Raw genomic sequence first — 15,861 nt, 5'->3', positions numbered from 1 at the left:
CAGAATAATTTTCTGACTACAGAGGCTGAGTTTCCACAGTGTAAGACCCATTGACAAGTGGCTATTTTTTTCATAATAAAGACCAGATATTTGATGCATTAGTTCTAAAGACCAATGATACATGGGAGAGCACAGAGAGAAATTTGGAGAACATCATTAAAATTAGAAGATAAAGAATTTGAAGGTTCAATGTTCTAAATCACTCATCCTCCCTATTTCTTTTTTCCCATTTGTAAAGTACAAAAGGTGGTGATGATAAGCCCTACCTTGTCAGTCATCAGTGTGGGAAAATTGAGAAAGAGGTCGGCCCCACATGTTGTCTCACAACTGCAATCGCAGTGCTTTGGGAAGCCAAGGCTGGAGGATAGCTTGAGGCCAGAAGTTTGAGACTAGCCTGGGCAACATAGACACTATTGCTACAACATTTCTGTTTTTTAATTAGCCAGATGCGGTGGCCCGCACTTACAGTCCCAGCTATTCGGGAGGCTGAGTTGGGAGGATCTCTTTAGCCTAGGAGATTGAAATTATAGTGAGCTATGATCATGCCACTGTCCTCCAGCCTGAGTGACAGAGGTAGACCCTATCTCAAAAAAAAAAAAAAAAAGAGAGAGAGAAAGAGAGAAGTTAAAAACTTATATTGTCAAATAATATTATTAAATATTATTTAATATTTAAATAAATTTATTTAAATTTATTTAAATAAATATTATTAAATGTGAGTAAATTATTAAATAATCTCCCCTCGAGATTTTCCTAAATGATAAATAAGCTATTCAGTGTGTTGAAATGTAAAGGCTAACCTTAAAAGATATATTTGCATTTTTCTTTTGTTGCTCATTTTCCCCCATGAAATGCTAAAGCCATTCTTAACTGTAAATGTTTAAACATGCATACATGCAATGAGGATCTGGCTTCCAGGATACGTTATTGTTCTATCTTTTCTTGTCCTTCTTTTCTCAGCTACTTTTAGGCCATTTGTTCAAAGTGTTATTGCTAGTTAGGTGCCATCTACATGGTATTTTGTAGCTTCCATGATGACAGACGCACAAAATGAACAATGAATAACTGTAAAGAAAATGTGCATGAGCCTTAAATGTTATTATTCTCACAATCTCCAACTGTAGGATCTTCAATATTGACTGTGACAAATGCATACCAGTGATTGTTCAGCCAGGACTTAGATGCTCAAAAACAGACTAATATCACACCCCAGGGTCTAGGAGCCTGACTCCTAGTTTAGTGCTTTTAAATTCAAGAGTTTTTCTACCTCTGCATGCACCAAACACTTTCTGCTCCTGCTTCCTTGACAAATGTGCTATTTCAAAAAGATGTAAAATCCTGGGAAAAGTAATTGGAAGGATGTGCGCCCCTAATGTCATGGGCAAACACCAAAGCTAGGTTGTCAGAGAATCACTCATCCCCTAGTCTGGCCATTGGCTTTCCAGGTCCAGCTTACACTAAACAGAACAGTGGAATACTGATCAGAGAAAAGGAGAAGACTGTATTCTGGCCAGTGGGAAGGACAGTGCAGAGCCTTGACAGGAGTAAATGTAGGCTTGTTCTGGGAAATTAAAGTAATGTAATATGTTTGAAGCTTAGACTTGGAGCAAAGGTGTGAGGAGCTAGTGGAGAGAGATGGGACAAAAATGTAAAATAGGCGTGAGACTGTGAAAGGTTTCCAGTCAGTTTTAAAGGTAGTAAAGGATTGTCTTAATTATTCGTTGAGGGTGAGCAATGCTTTGACCTTAATGCATAGAGACGCTTTGGCCTTACAACACATTTGTTCAGGTCTTAAATGGCAACTTTCTCTAGGATTTGTCATTGGTGTTCTCCTATAACTTAATGGTTAGGGACACTTGCAAAAAAGAAGTACTGTAGATTAAAGGTTAACAATCTACTCTCTGGAGTCATATTGCCTGAATCCATATGTCTGTTAGATATGCAACTGTGAGCAGATATTTAATTTCTTAAGACTCAGCATCTTCATCTGTAAAACTGAAGAAAACAATAGTGCTTATTTTGTATAGTCATTGTGGGGATTAAAAGAGTGTTTAGCCCAGGGCCTAGAATGTATCTGGAAAAGCAAACACATTTCCTTGTATTATTACGGTTGTTATATTTATAAGGGACTTTCATAGTTTCTCCTGTATGTAATGCAAACTTATTAAACATCTACAATGGGCAAGCACTACAAAAAGAAGAGAGTTCCCAGCTATAGAGATTGAAGAGCACCTATGCAGTACAAGCCTTTGGTTTGGCCAGAGCTCAGTGCCCTGTGGACACAGCACTCCATCCACAGATCTCAGCAGGCATCTGAAATTCTCATTTTCCTTCCACAGTCAGTTGTCAGGACCTGCCTGAGAAGAAAAATTAAGCTTTGGTTCATGGTGACATGACAGTCTAAGGTGGAGGCTGTGTTTAAGTGGGGTCAGATGTTCTTTAGCTCAGTTCCCATTGAGATCATCTTTAGATTATGGATGGCACTGTGCTTCTCCTAAACAGTGATCTGAGATTGATCACAAACCTTCATTGTGCCTTTTGAAAGTGTGTGTTCATAGTCAAAAATTTTCCCAATAGCCAAAATATTAATAATTTTTTGATGGACCCAAATATGCCATGTAGCAATAGTTTTTTAAAATCAGGTTTAACATATCAGTGGCACATTTGAGAGATTTTCTATTTTTCTATTTAGCTGTCAAGTTGATATAGCTAACATTTACTTTATGCCAGGTTCTATATTAAATGCTTTCCATGCATTACCTCATTTCATCTTCACAGCAACTTTTTTGTTCTTCCCATTGTATTGATGCTACAACTGAGGTTTCATGGCCTGTAAGAGGTAGACTTTAAATTACAACAAAGATCTGGTCTATACAAAGCTTAAAATTAGTAACCGCTGTGCTAGAGTACTTACTGTGAAAATAAAGAATTGTTTCCTTTTAGGATTAAAATTCAGATTCTTAAGATCCCCTTTGGCATTCCTCTCTTTGGGGTCAAATGCATGTGTAAAACATATTATACTTTATATGCACATATAAATCTCCATTTGCTGTCTTTTATGAATGGAAACAGCACCACTGAAGATAATGCAAAATACAGGTAGGGTTTTAAAGACCCATATGTGATGAGCAATCTGTGCACATAGAAGTGCTCATTTATATGAATTACTAGTAGTGTCTAGTGTTTATAGGTAACCAATTCACATACCAATTCACTCCACATGCTCCTTAAAAACCTTATTCACTTTATGGCTTTCAATGATTTCTTACAAATTCACATATAGTTTTTAGGAACTTATGTACAGCAATATCAACAACAGCAACAATAATAACAGAGTACTACTAACAGTGCCATTAATACCATTTATTGAAGTAATATATGCTTAGGCAGTACCTAAGCACTTCATATGTGTCATAATGTAGTAAAAATTATCCCCATTTTACAGGTAAGAAAACTAAGATTCAAAGAGGTTAAGCAATATATATTAGGCCATATAGAGTAAAAGATGAAGTCAAATTTCAAATACAAAGAAAACTCAATCCAAAACCACTACATATTATTTGTACTATACTCAATCCGAAATAATTTTTGTTGTTGTTCAATACCACTTCTCATTGCTACTTAATCATATCTACTTCACTCTTCAACATTCTGGAAATAATTGGAAGTATTACTCTCTCCAGCTTCCCCTCATCTGTTAGCCTCACCTCCTCTACTGAGAGTTGGCATTTCCTAGGGGGTTTTTGTGGCTAGAGATACAGAAGACTTTGGGTGAGGGGTACAAATGGGGGTGTGCTTGCTGAAATCACATTGTATACCACAGCAGATCCCAAATTGAATACCAACATTCATTAATCAAAACAGTCAGGCTCAAAACGTTGTGAGTGTTAAAAAAGCTGAGAGGGCCAGAAAAAGGTTTGGTAACTATTATATTGTATATATGTTGTTGTGGGAAGTCAGGGACCCCGAATGGAGGGACCGGCTGAAGCCGTGGCAGAAGAACATAAATTGTGAAGATTTCATGGACATTTATCAGTTCCTCAAATTAATACCTTTATAATTTCTTATGCCTGTCTTTAATGCAATTTCTGAACATAAATTGTGAAGATTTCGTGGACACTTATCACTTCCCCAGTCAATACCCTTGTGATTTCCTATGCCTGTCTTTACTTTAATCTCTTAATCCCATCATATTCTTCATAAACTGAGGAGGATAAATGTTGCCTCAAGACCCTGTGATGATTGCGTCAACTACACAGAGTGTTTGTACAGCACGTGCGTTTGAACAATATGAAATCTGGGCATCTTGAAAAAAGAACAGGATAACAGCAATGTTCAGGGAACACCAGAGAAAAGACTTCTGGCTGCCAGTGAGCCGGATGGAACAGAGTCACATTTCTCCTCTTTCAAAAGCAAATAGGAGAAATATCGCCGAAGTCTTTTTCTCAGCAAGGAGCATCCCTGAGAAAGAGAATGCACCCTGAGGGTGTGTTTATAGACGGCCCCCTTAAGGCGTGCTGTCTTTTATGGTCGAAGCTGAAAGGATGAAATAAGCCCTGGTCTCCTGTTGCACTCCCAGGCTTGTTAGGACGAGGAAAATTCCCACCTAATAAATTGTGATCAGACAGGTTGTCTGCTCTCAAACCTCATTTTCTGATAAGATGTTATCAACGACAATGCGTGCTGAAAATTCATTAGCAATTTTAATTTCGCCCCATCCTGTGGTCCTGTGATCTCGCCCTACCTCCACTTGCTTTGTGATATTTTATTACCTTGTGAAGTATGTGATCTCTGTGACCGACACCCTATTTGTGCACTCCCTCCACTTTTGAAAATCACTAATAAAAACTTGCTGGTTTTATGGCTCAGGCAACGTCATGGATCCTGACAACATGTGATGTCTCCCCTGGGCACCCAGCTTTAAATTTCTCTCTCGTACTCTTTCCGTTTATTTCTCAAACTGGCTGAGACATCTAGGAAATAGAAAAGAACCCATGTAACTATCGGGAGTGGGATCTCCCAATAATATGTATTGTATATAACTCTGTTATTTAATTTATGAACTTGCAGACAATATAGATGTGTGTGTGTTTCAATTCATAATCTAGGAGTAGTTGTTAACTTAGGAATTCATAGGTGTCTTCAGAGGCAGTTATGAGTCAGCCATATTTATCACCAATTAATAGAAAAGGCTTTGCTAATTATGTAAATATTAAAATAGGTTGCCAATGGTGATGAATTAGTAGTATTCAAGATCCTTGCATTGCTCAAGATATTTGAAGGCACCCCTCTCCCTAGTATGAAGAAAATGTTCAGTGAGATATTTGCCCATCACTCCCCAGGACAGTACTGAGGGCTGGATTCTGAAATGGATCTGCATCCAGCTATGACACCTGAGTATTCTCTTTTCCTAATGATGCCTATAAGGCTAGCTGTATCTTGTTTCTATGTTGTTGCATGTTCTGTATCAACCTCTTTGGTATGTTATGTTCATAGCACCTAAAGGACAGAGAATTGGTACATCTCTGAATGCATGAAACAGGCTATTGAGCTGTTATTGTGGAACTGCATTTAAAATAAATATCATTTCTTTTTTTCCCTCTTGGGTTTTTTTAATACTTTAAGTTCTGGAATACATGTGCAGAATATGCATGTTTGTTACATAGGTATACATGTGCCATGGTGGTTTGCTGCACCCATCAACCTGTCATCTACATTAGGTATTTCTCCTAATGCTAATTCCTCCCCTAGCTCTCCACCCCACAACAGGCCCCAGTGAGTGATGTTCCCCTCTCTGTGTCCATGTGTTCTCACTTTTCAACTCCAAGGATCTAGAACCAGAAATATCATTTGACCCAGCAATCCCATTACTGAGTAGATACCCAAAGGATTATAAATCATTCCACTATAAAGACACATGCACATGTATGTTTGTTGCAATACTATTCAAAATAGCAAAGACTTGGAACCAACCCAAATGCCCATCAAAGATAAATTGGATAAAGAAGATGTGGCACATATATACCCGAGAATACTATGCAGCCATAAAAAAGGATGAGTTCATGTCCTTTGCAGGGACATGGATGAAGTTGGAAACCATCATTGTCAGCAAACTAACACAGGGAGAGAAAACCAAATACCACATGTTCTCACTCTAAAATAAATATTGTTTCGAAGAAATATCTCTAAGTATGGCTGAATTTGCTGATACTTGCTGTTATGATAATCTGATATCCAAGCACTCATGTTGAAAGAAAGTAGCTAACCCTCATTTCCATCTAATTTTAGGTGCTACCAAAATCTACTACAAATAACCTAATAATTGTACACAGACATCTTGGCATAGGCCAGTTCTCAACAACAGCAAAATTCTGAGCCTGGAATATGAGAGCTGTGGAAATGAGAGCAGAAAAGAAGCATTGAAAATAAATAAAATCTGGTCAGGGGAAATTTGACAGAACAGGTACTGAAGTCTGTTTCTTGCATTTACAAATTGAGTCCACTTTGGCATAAGATACCAGCAGACATTTAAGATGCAAGAGCTGAAGTGGAAGTTGACACCTTCCTTATACCCAAGATCTCTTTATTAATGATTTTCTCTTCCCAAAATAATTATAAGAAAAATGAACAATCAGTAGCCATTCTACCTACTGTAAGACAAATACTTGGATATGTCAAAGAATCCAACTGTTTATGTCCATCTTGTCCTACCATTCAAGTGACCAATACTTTGCTCTAGTATCTCCCCAACTCAGCCTCACTTCATCTCCATAAGTAAGTACTGAGTGCCTAGTTGTGTTACATGTGTAACAGATTTTCCTGATGAAAGTTCTCAATAAAATTGATGTGACTGTATAAATTGTTCAGGCCAAATGATCATCTAAAACAAGTTCCATGTGGAAGTTGGTGCTATATTCAATCCTCGTGTTGCTTTTCCAGTTTCCTAAGTAATAGGCAACATTTTGGGTTCAGGTATCTATTTCTCTTTCCATTATTGCCACCAAAGTTTACAAAATTTCTAGGGAAAATCAAAGTCTATGTGTCAACTCTCACTAATTAATGTAGGGTAATACATGATCGCAGCTTTCTTAAGGAGCGACATAAATGCGTCATCGCAGAGCAGCGTAGTCTTTTTCAGGACTTTTTCTTTCTTTCTTTCATAAAGCAAAACTAAAGCTAGTGAACAACCAAATAGAAAACAAAAGTGAACACACACACACACACACACACACACACACACACAGAGCAAACCAAAGAATCTCCTTCTTAATGGACTCTCTAGGATGCTTGAGTTTTTTATCAGTTGAGAAAGAGTCAGAAACTGCTCAGCTTCCTAGCCCTTTAATTCACTATTCAGTAGTCATGAGTCAGACTGAATAAAATACTCCTCTTCTCCAGTATGTCTAGAAAAGAAGCAGTAGAGCACATAAAAGCATTGACATGTTCCAAAGAGAGGTGGCTTTCTGTTAGGATTCCACCCTGTTTGGACTTACGCTTACCTTGCATTCAGCCCAGAAAGGTCAATATTTGGAAGAGAACAAGATTATTTATGAAACCGCAGGAACACACGTTTCATTTGGATGTGCTAACTCTGCTTTCCGCACTTTTTTTTGCAGTGTCTCCATAGGAAGCCAATATAAATGCTACCTATTATTTTTGTGAATTGAGCTCTTAATTTGCATCTGTTTTCTATTGGATAACTCCAGGAAATTGAGATCACAAAGTTTAAAAAGGAGAATACCTGTTTAATGTTCCATGGCAGTCAGATTTTGTGCTTGATGCTTGCTCACAGCAAAAGTCTCCCAGGCAAGAGGCAGAATGAGCAATTTAACCAATCACTGACTGCTTGAGTCCATTGTGGGAATGGAAAATAAGGCCATTGCATTAATGGGGGAAAATAAAGTCTCATCTTGAGGACTGCATTGTTTAAAGAGAGACTTATTTTAATGTCTGTCATATAAAATGGATATTTTAAAGCAATACACAAAAATTCAGAAAAGTAGTCTATTTCAAAGTTATAAACATACAGAAATCCAGCATTAAGGGCACTAAAATAGCATATCTATTTGGGTCTAATAAAGACTAATCACAAACTTTAAAATGCAATGCTTTGTGCAAGTTTTATAGATATTGTTGACTCCTTTAGTCTCAGAAACTAGACCTTACTAAATGTGTCCTAAGTGTCAGGGACTTTGTATACTTTTTCTGTTTTAATATTTACAATAAATTATCTTGTAAGATAGCTGCTCCTTTTTTTTTTCTTTTCTTTCTGATGAAGGTTTGATACTATATTTGTCTGTTGATGTATCGGTTAGCTGTTGTTGTGTAACAAGCAACCACAAATCTCAGTGATATGCAACAAAAAGTTGACAGCTTATGCATATGGAATTAGCTCTCGTGTTCTTAGCTGGGCCTTCTCACAGGTCTGGAGATTTCCTGGTTGTCAGCTGGGATGACTGGAGCAATTTGACTCTGTTCTACTCGTCTCTCAAACTGTCACAGGTTGCTCCAGACACATTCTTCTCATTGTAATAGCAAAGTTGCAAGAGAGTAGAAATGCACAGTTGCTTTTGCAAGCCTCTGTTAGCTCATTTCTATCAACACTTCATTGGACACAACAATGCATATAGAAAATATACTCTGCCTCTTACAAAAAGAAGTTTCAAGTTTCCACAACAAAGGGTGAAGAACTGGGCCCAATAAAGCATCCCATATACCACAGATGATAATCTTGTCTATTTATTTCACCAAATTATTGTCCAATTTCTGTTAATTAAACTTACAACTTATCAGCAATACTTGCTACCTTCCTATAAAACGTAGAAAACTAGAAACCAAACCAGACACTCAACAGCCTTTGTATAAATCAGGTAAGTGTTCCAAAACCTTCTAAACTCATTTATTATTTTTATTCATAATGAAGATGGTGGTCGTAGTAGTCATCATTACTGACATTTATTGTATTTCAGACACTGACTAAACACTTAGAAATCTTACAGTGATTCTGAGTGGGTATTATCCCAGTTTTACAAATGAGGAAACATACCAAGGTACAGGGTGATAAGGAAAATGAGATGCAGAGAGATTAAGAGATCAGTCCGAATTTGTCTTGCTGGTAAGTATTGAACCTTGAATTTAAAACCAGATCAGTCAGATGATAACACCTGGGCTCTCAACTGTCAGTCATTCCATAAGTCAAAACATCCAAAATGTAATAGAGAGAATTTCACGTCATTCCTCCTTGAGGAAATTACCATCGCTTCATGTCTCTTGACTATCAGAAAAATATTACATTACCCTAGTGACATTCAAATTCCAATGTACTCTGGGTACAATATTATTCTCCACTCTTTCCCAACACATTTGTTCTAATGGTGCAAAGTGCTCTGCCATGTCCTCAAGAGGCTTGCTCCTTCTCACCTCCCTATCTCAATTTAGGTCCTCTCCAACAGTGCCCCTCTTCACCCATCTGCCTTCTAGATGTCTGAACCAAAATGTCCACTCCAGTTAATTACACTTTCAGTTTGTAAAAGCATGTAAGAGCTTACAAAGTGCCTTTGCATTTCTACATACATTAGTCAATTCTGACAACAACTGTAAGGACAAATAAAAGTTAAAACAACAGGATTGATATTCCATATTGCAAACAAAGGAAGAGACCTCCCTCCTTCTTTTTCTTGGAGCATTTACTTTAGAATATTTAAAATTTTAGGTACCTTTCTCCTCTCTTTAAAATGTACATAAATTATTTTGAAAACTAGATAGGCTTTTGTCAACTTAATGACCCAGGAATGTCTTTCTCAAACACCTGAAAACTATCTCTTTGAAATGTAACCATCAAGAGAAATAGAACCTGTATCTCCCAGTTGCCGTGAGAGAATAACAGCCTAAATTCCCTGGGCACCTTGCTTCAAGTTGTAAAACTAGTTCATCTCAGAAAGTTATGAGAACTTTGTTTTTGCTATGGCCAAAGCCAATTAACTAACTCAGATGGTCACCTCAATTATTAGGTAAAATTAGGATGAACTATGTGTGACAAATGGTACTGTCAAATCCTCTTATTTGAGAACGAGTTCTTTATCATGTGAACATGTATGTAATAGGTTGTATCTGCTTGGCTATAGAAAACGGTGAGAGTTCTTCCTGTCTTTGTAGCTTCTCGGTGGATTTCTTAAGAAGAAAAATCACATTCTGGATTAATGTTCAATTAATAATAAAACTATTTTCTTTCTGTACTACCTTTGTACAGAGGATCTTTGGGTTGAGGGAAGATTTTGTTTTTTATTATTTCCCCAATATACTTTGCAAGGTAAATATTATACTCATTTTTACAGCCTAGGAAACCAAGGCTTAAAGAGATGAACTGATTTGCACATTTAGACAGCTAGTAAGTTGTAAAACTAGTGGGTCTATATGTGCATGAGATCTGGGATCATTTGTCTTGCTGATAATTGTATTCCCAATATCCCACACAAAATACGGCATATAGTAAAGGAACAGTTAGTATTTTGGGATGCATAAATAAAACCCTGAACCAAACTCCTTCCAATATTATATTTGTTACTAACTTTGTAGCAACGCTACATTGCTACAAATTTAGCAACAGTGACTTGCCCACAACAGCTTGGAAACCGGGGGAAAAGATAATCATCTGACAGTGAATTTGTGGGAATAAAATAAATTCGACCTTTAAATAACATGAGAGTCAAGGAGGCTGACACCCTATGCAGTTGAAAATTCATGTATAACTTTTGACTCCTCAAAAAGGTTAGCTACTTATAGCCTACTGTTGATCAGAAGCTTTATTGATAATGAAAACAATCAATACATATTTTGTACATTATATGTATTATATATTGTATTTTTATAATAAAGTAAGCTAGAGTAAAAAAAATATTAAGAAAATCATAAGAAAAAGAAAAAAAAAATTTAAGAGACAGGTTTTTCACTCTGTTGCCCAGGCTGTAATGTAGTGGTGTAATCACAGTTCACTGCAACCTCAAATTCTTGGGCTTAAGGGATTCTCCTGCCTCAGCCTCCTAAGCAGCTGGGACACAGACACACATCATCATTTCCAGTTAATTTTTAAAGGTTCTTTTTTGTTTCTGTTTTTGTTTTGTGTGTGTGTGTGTGGTTTTTTTTTTTTTTTTTTTAGAGAGATGCAGTCTCACTATGTTGCCCAGACTGGTGTTGAACTCAAGAGATCCTCCTGACTCAGCCTCCTGAATAGCTGGGATTACCGGTGTGAGTCACTGTGCCCAGCAAAATATATTTAAGTGAATCATCCTAAAGGTATTCATCCTCATAATTTTCATATTGAGTGGGCTGAGAAAGAGAAGAAAGAGGAGTTGGTTTTGGTGTCTCAGGAGTGGCAGAGGCAGGAGAAAATCTGTGTGTAAGTGAACCTGCACTAAATAGTTGTGCACCTGTGTTGTTCAAGGGCCAACTTGTATAATGTGGATCAGAGTGGAGATGATAGACAGTACAAGCTGGATTCCCTAGGCTAAGAATTCCTAAGCCTAGCTGGGAAGGTGATGGCATACACCTTTAAACACGGGGCTTGCAACTTAGCTCACACCCGACCAGTCAGATAGTAAAGAGAGCTCACTAAAATGCTAATTAGGCTAAAACAGGAGGTAAAGAAATAGCCAATCATCTATCGCCTGAGAGCACAACAGGAGGGACAATGATCAGGATATAAACCCAGGCATTCGAGCCAGCAACGGCTACCCTCTTTGGGTCCCCTCCCTTTGTATGGGAGCTCTGTTTTAACTCTATTAAATCTTGCAACTGCACTCTTTTCTGGGCCGTGTTTGTTAAGACTCGAACTGAGCTTTTGCTGGCTGTCCACCACTGCTGTTTGCTGCCATCATAGACCCACCACTGACTTCCAACCCTCCAGATCTGGCAGGGTGCCTGCTGTGCTCCTGATCCCGTGAGGCGCCCATTGCCACTCTTGATCAGGCTAAAGGCTTGCCATTGTTCCTGCATGGCTAAGTGCCTGGGTTTGTCCTAATCAAGCTGAACACTAGTCACTGGGTTCCACGGTTCTCTTCCATGACCCATGGCTTCTAACAGAGCTATAACACTGACCGCATGGCCCAAGATTCCATTCCTTGGAATCCATGAGGCCAAGAACTCCAGGTCAGAGAACACGAGGCTTGCCACCATCTTGGAAGTGGCCTGCTGCCATTTTGGAAGTGGCCAGTGATCATCTTGGGATGATCTGGGAACAAGGACCCCCAGGTAACAGAGATATTCAGTAACTCTGAGAGAGAATACTTTAGCACCTAGGATTAGATTATAAGTTGACTAAAAATATAAAAAGACATAAAGAAATAGTGCAGTGATGTTTGGGGAATGAGTGTGATCAGTCATGGGATCACTGAAAAAGAAAACTGAAGCAATTTCTGGCAGGATCCATTCCACTGTTAGTTGCACGGGTAAAGACAACTTTAACCAACAGTGGCATTAGTAAGACCATCCCTAAAGTGAAATGGAAGCATCAGGTCTTGTTTTGATCCAGTTAAAGTATAGAGTTATTAACTCAAAAAAAAAAAAAAAAAAAAGACGATCAGTGGACTTTCAGCATCTGTTGCTTAACTTTGTAGTGTTAGTTGGTAGCTTATGGTTCATTTTTGCTTTCTAGTAAAAGAATATTTTCTATTCTAGTCATGCAGACATGGCAGTTTTCTGTCTGTCTCAGTGTCATAGAAACTTCAGTTAGGACAAGTTAGTCAAACTCTTAGGACTTCATCTTCTCTGGGCACTGGCATGAGCAAGTCTCTGTGTCTTCAAAAAAGAGGATCAAATTAGATTGGCCTCCTCTTACACCATCAGGTTTCAATGCATTTTATGTGTGATACACATGATAGAACAATTTCACGGACCTGAAATACTGCCCCCAGGAAGTGTGCATGCACCATAACATTTTTCCTTGTTGCCCACTCAAGAAAATGTATAAAAAGCAATACAACATAAGGCAGATACCTTGCAAAACATTTTCACACTTTGCTAACAGGCAGGCTGTGTAACAAAAGATGGGAGGAGTTTAGGTCACCATATACATGTAGAAAATCCTGATAGAATAAAGTGGTGGTTTGCTGTAGTTGGTTCACAACAGCTCAAAAGAGCTAATTCTGTTTGTCTTTTTCCATCTCTGCATTCAGTGATATTACATAGATAGTTTGAAATACGCAGGGTGAGAGTACTGTTATCACAGATTTTAGTATATCCATACATATCCATGATATCTTTAAAATATTTGGCTATGAAATACTTTTGGCACTGATGTTATGTTAAGATAAAATTGAAATCCCTATATGTTACAAAAAACAGAATGAATTAAAATATTATTGTAGCAACTATTTCATGTTCCAGTTACATGTGACACACCATGCTACGGGTCATTCCTTTACTTGCTGATTAACTAATTCAATACATGTTCAAAAGCCTACTATGACCAGGTCCTGCTATATTAAGACACTATAGTTTAATATTGTCCCCTGATATCACTCCCAGATGTAAGCATTGTCTGAGTTTAACTCTTTTCAGTCTCCAAATACTCATCCATGTGTCCTTGAAAGCAGCTCCTCTCTGGTTACTAGCAGATGATGAGATTTTCCAATTCCATCTGTAGTACCTAACATTGCTTCATACAATATCCTATGTGCCATGCTAAGTTCCTTATACAATCCTCATTCCTCAAAGGTACTACAGTATTTTATTATCCCAACTATTACGGGTGAGGAAATTTGGGCACATAGAATTTAAATAATCTGTCCTAGACCACATACTAGCAAATGCTAGTCAAAATTCAAACCTAAACAAACCTAAATAAAAAATTCATATGCATATTTAACACTATTCTTTGCTACCTCCCAAAAGGCTATAGTGTGACACTTCATGTGCTCAGAAGAGAGTAACACACGGACTAAGTTCATTCATTTGTTCATTAAGCATTTACCCAGTTCTTACCATGAGCTATGGTAATCGTGCTTCTCAACATGTATCCTATATGAAGGGGTGGCCTGCCCCTCCACACCTGTGGGCGTTTCTCGTTAGGTGGAACGAGAGACTTGAGAAAAGAAATGAGACACAGAGACAAAGTATAGAGAAAGAAAAAGTGGGCCCAGGGGACCGGCGCTCAGCATACAGAGGACCCACGCCGGCACCGGTCTCTGAGTTCCCTTAGTATTTATTGATAATTATCTTTACCATCTTAGAAAAAAGGGAAGTAGCAGGATAATAGGATCATTGTAGGGAGAAGGTCAGCAGTAAGACATAGGAATAAAGATCTCTGTGACGTAAGTTTAAGGAAAAGTGCTGTGCCTTGATATGCATATGCAAACATCTTCATAAACCTTTTTAGTGCATGAAGAACAGCATTGCGCTAGCAAGTCCCACCTTTCGCCCCAAGGCGGTTTTCTCCTTTCTCAATAAACAAAACATACAATCGGGTTTTACACTGAGATGTTCCATTGCCCAGGGACGGGCAGGAGACAGATGCTTTTCTCTATCTCAACTGCCAACAACCGCCAAGAGGCCTTCTTTCCTCTTGTACTGGTCCTCCTCAGCACAGACCCTTCACGGGTGTCAGGCTTGGGGACGATCAGGTCTTTCCCTTCCCACGAGGCCATATTTCAGACTATCACATGGGGAGAAACCTTGGACAATACCTAGCTTTCCTAGGCAGAGGTCCCTGCGACCTTTGGCAGTGTACGTGTCCCTGTGTACTTGAGATTAAGAGAATGGTGATGACTTTTAACCAGCAAGCTGCCTTCAGGCACTTGTTTAACAAAGCACACCCTGCACAGCCCCAAATCCTTTAAACCTTGAGTCACCACAGCACATGTCTCTTGCAAGGACAAGGTTGGGGGTAGGGTCACAGATTAACAGCATCTCAAATACAGAACAAAATGGAGTCTCTTACGTCTACTTCTTTCTATATAGACACAGTAACAGTCTAGTCTTTCTTTTCTCCATACTATATACATTCAGGTATGCTCAGAAGTGCTCCAGGTAGTTCCCTGCAGAGTCTCAGAAGAAATATGGCTCATCTTCCAAGAAATCCAAATTTTTAAGAGGAAGGGGGTATTATTCTCACGATAAATTAAATATATATTGGAAATAGAATGTAAAATTTATGTGAGTTTTAAGAACGCTGGAGAGTTCTCAGAGATTTCACACTTTGGGACAGCTACCTTGGCCTTGCAGTTCATTTTCAATCTGGGAATACTCTATGGCTGAAAATATTCAAAATCTTAATTATTACATAAGAAAGCAGGCTCCATAGTGAGAGGACCTGGGTTTACTTGATTGCCCTCTTTTTGTTGTTGTCTCTCATGCACTATGCTGCAAGTATATATACTGGTCTCCTTTCTGTTCCTGCTCACTCTTCACCCTGGCTGGAAGTCTCTTTCCCTACAACTTCTATGCCTAATTTGTCTTAGCAGATTCAGTTCCACTTAGCTTCAACTCAACTTTCATTTTGTTAAACATTCCTTGACTCTCCTATCTAAAGCCACAATCTATAGCCATATTTACTATATTTATCACTAAATTTAATTTGGTTTTCATAGAGATATCAGTAGAGGAAGTTATCTTCTTTATTGTTGCTGTTTGTTTTCATGTATTTTCTTTATCACAAATATTTAAGTATTCCAAGATATAGAAACTTGTCTGCTTATTTACATCTTTCTTCCCAATCTCTATCATAATACCTAACAAAAAGGGATATTCAATAATCCTTGTTAAATGTGATGGACATGTAAATCATTTGCAACTTAATTAAACCCTCTCCTTCAGTGTCTATATCTATTAAAAGAGGAAAGTATAATATTTTTTCAGTGTCAGCATGAA

At 38.0% G+C, this 15,861-nt stretch overlaps 1 long non-coding RNA gene across 1 annotated transcript; it reads left to right on the top strand.

Moving 5' to 3' along the window:
- The first annotated feature begins 6,287 nt into the window (after positions 1–6,287).
- LOC103885955 lies at positions 6,288–7,917 on the top strand. The gene is made up of 2 exons (XR_004181775.1): positions 6,288–6,463; positions 7,617–7,917. It is a non-coding gene; the product is annotated as an uncharacterized LOC103885955 (long non-coding RNA).
- The last annotated feature ends 7,944 nt before the right edge of the window (positions 7,918–15,861 follow it).

The sequence above is a fragment of the Papio anubis genome, unplaced genomic scaffold, assembly GCF_008728515.1.
Source record: "Papio anubis isolate 15944 unplaced genomic scaffold, Panubis1.0 scaffold709, whole genome shotgun sequence".
Lineage (NCBI taxonomy): Eukaryota > Metazoa > Chordata > Mammalia > Primates > Cercopithecidae > Papio > Papio anubis.
This window is presented reverse-complemented; position numbering and strand designations above follow the sequence as displayed.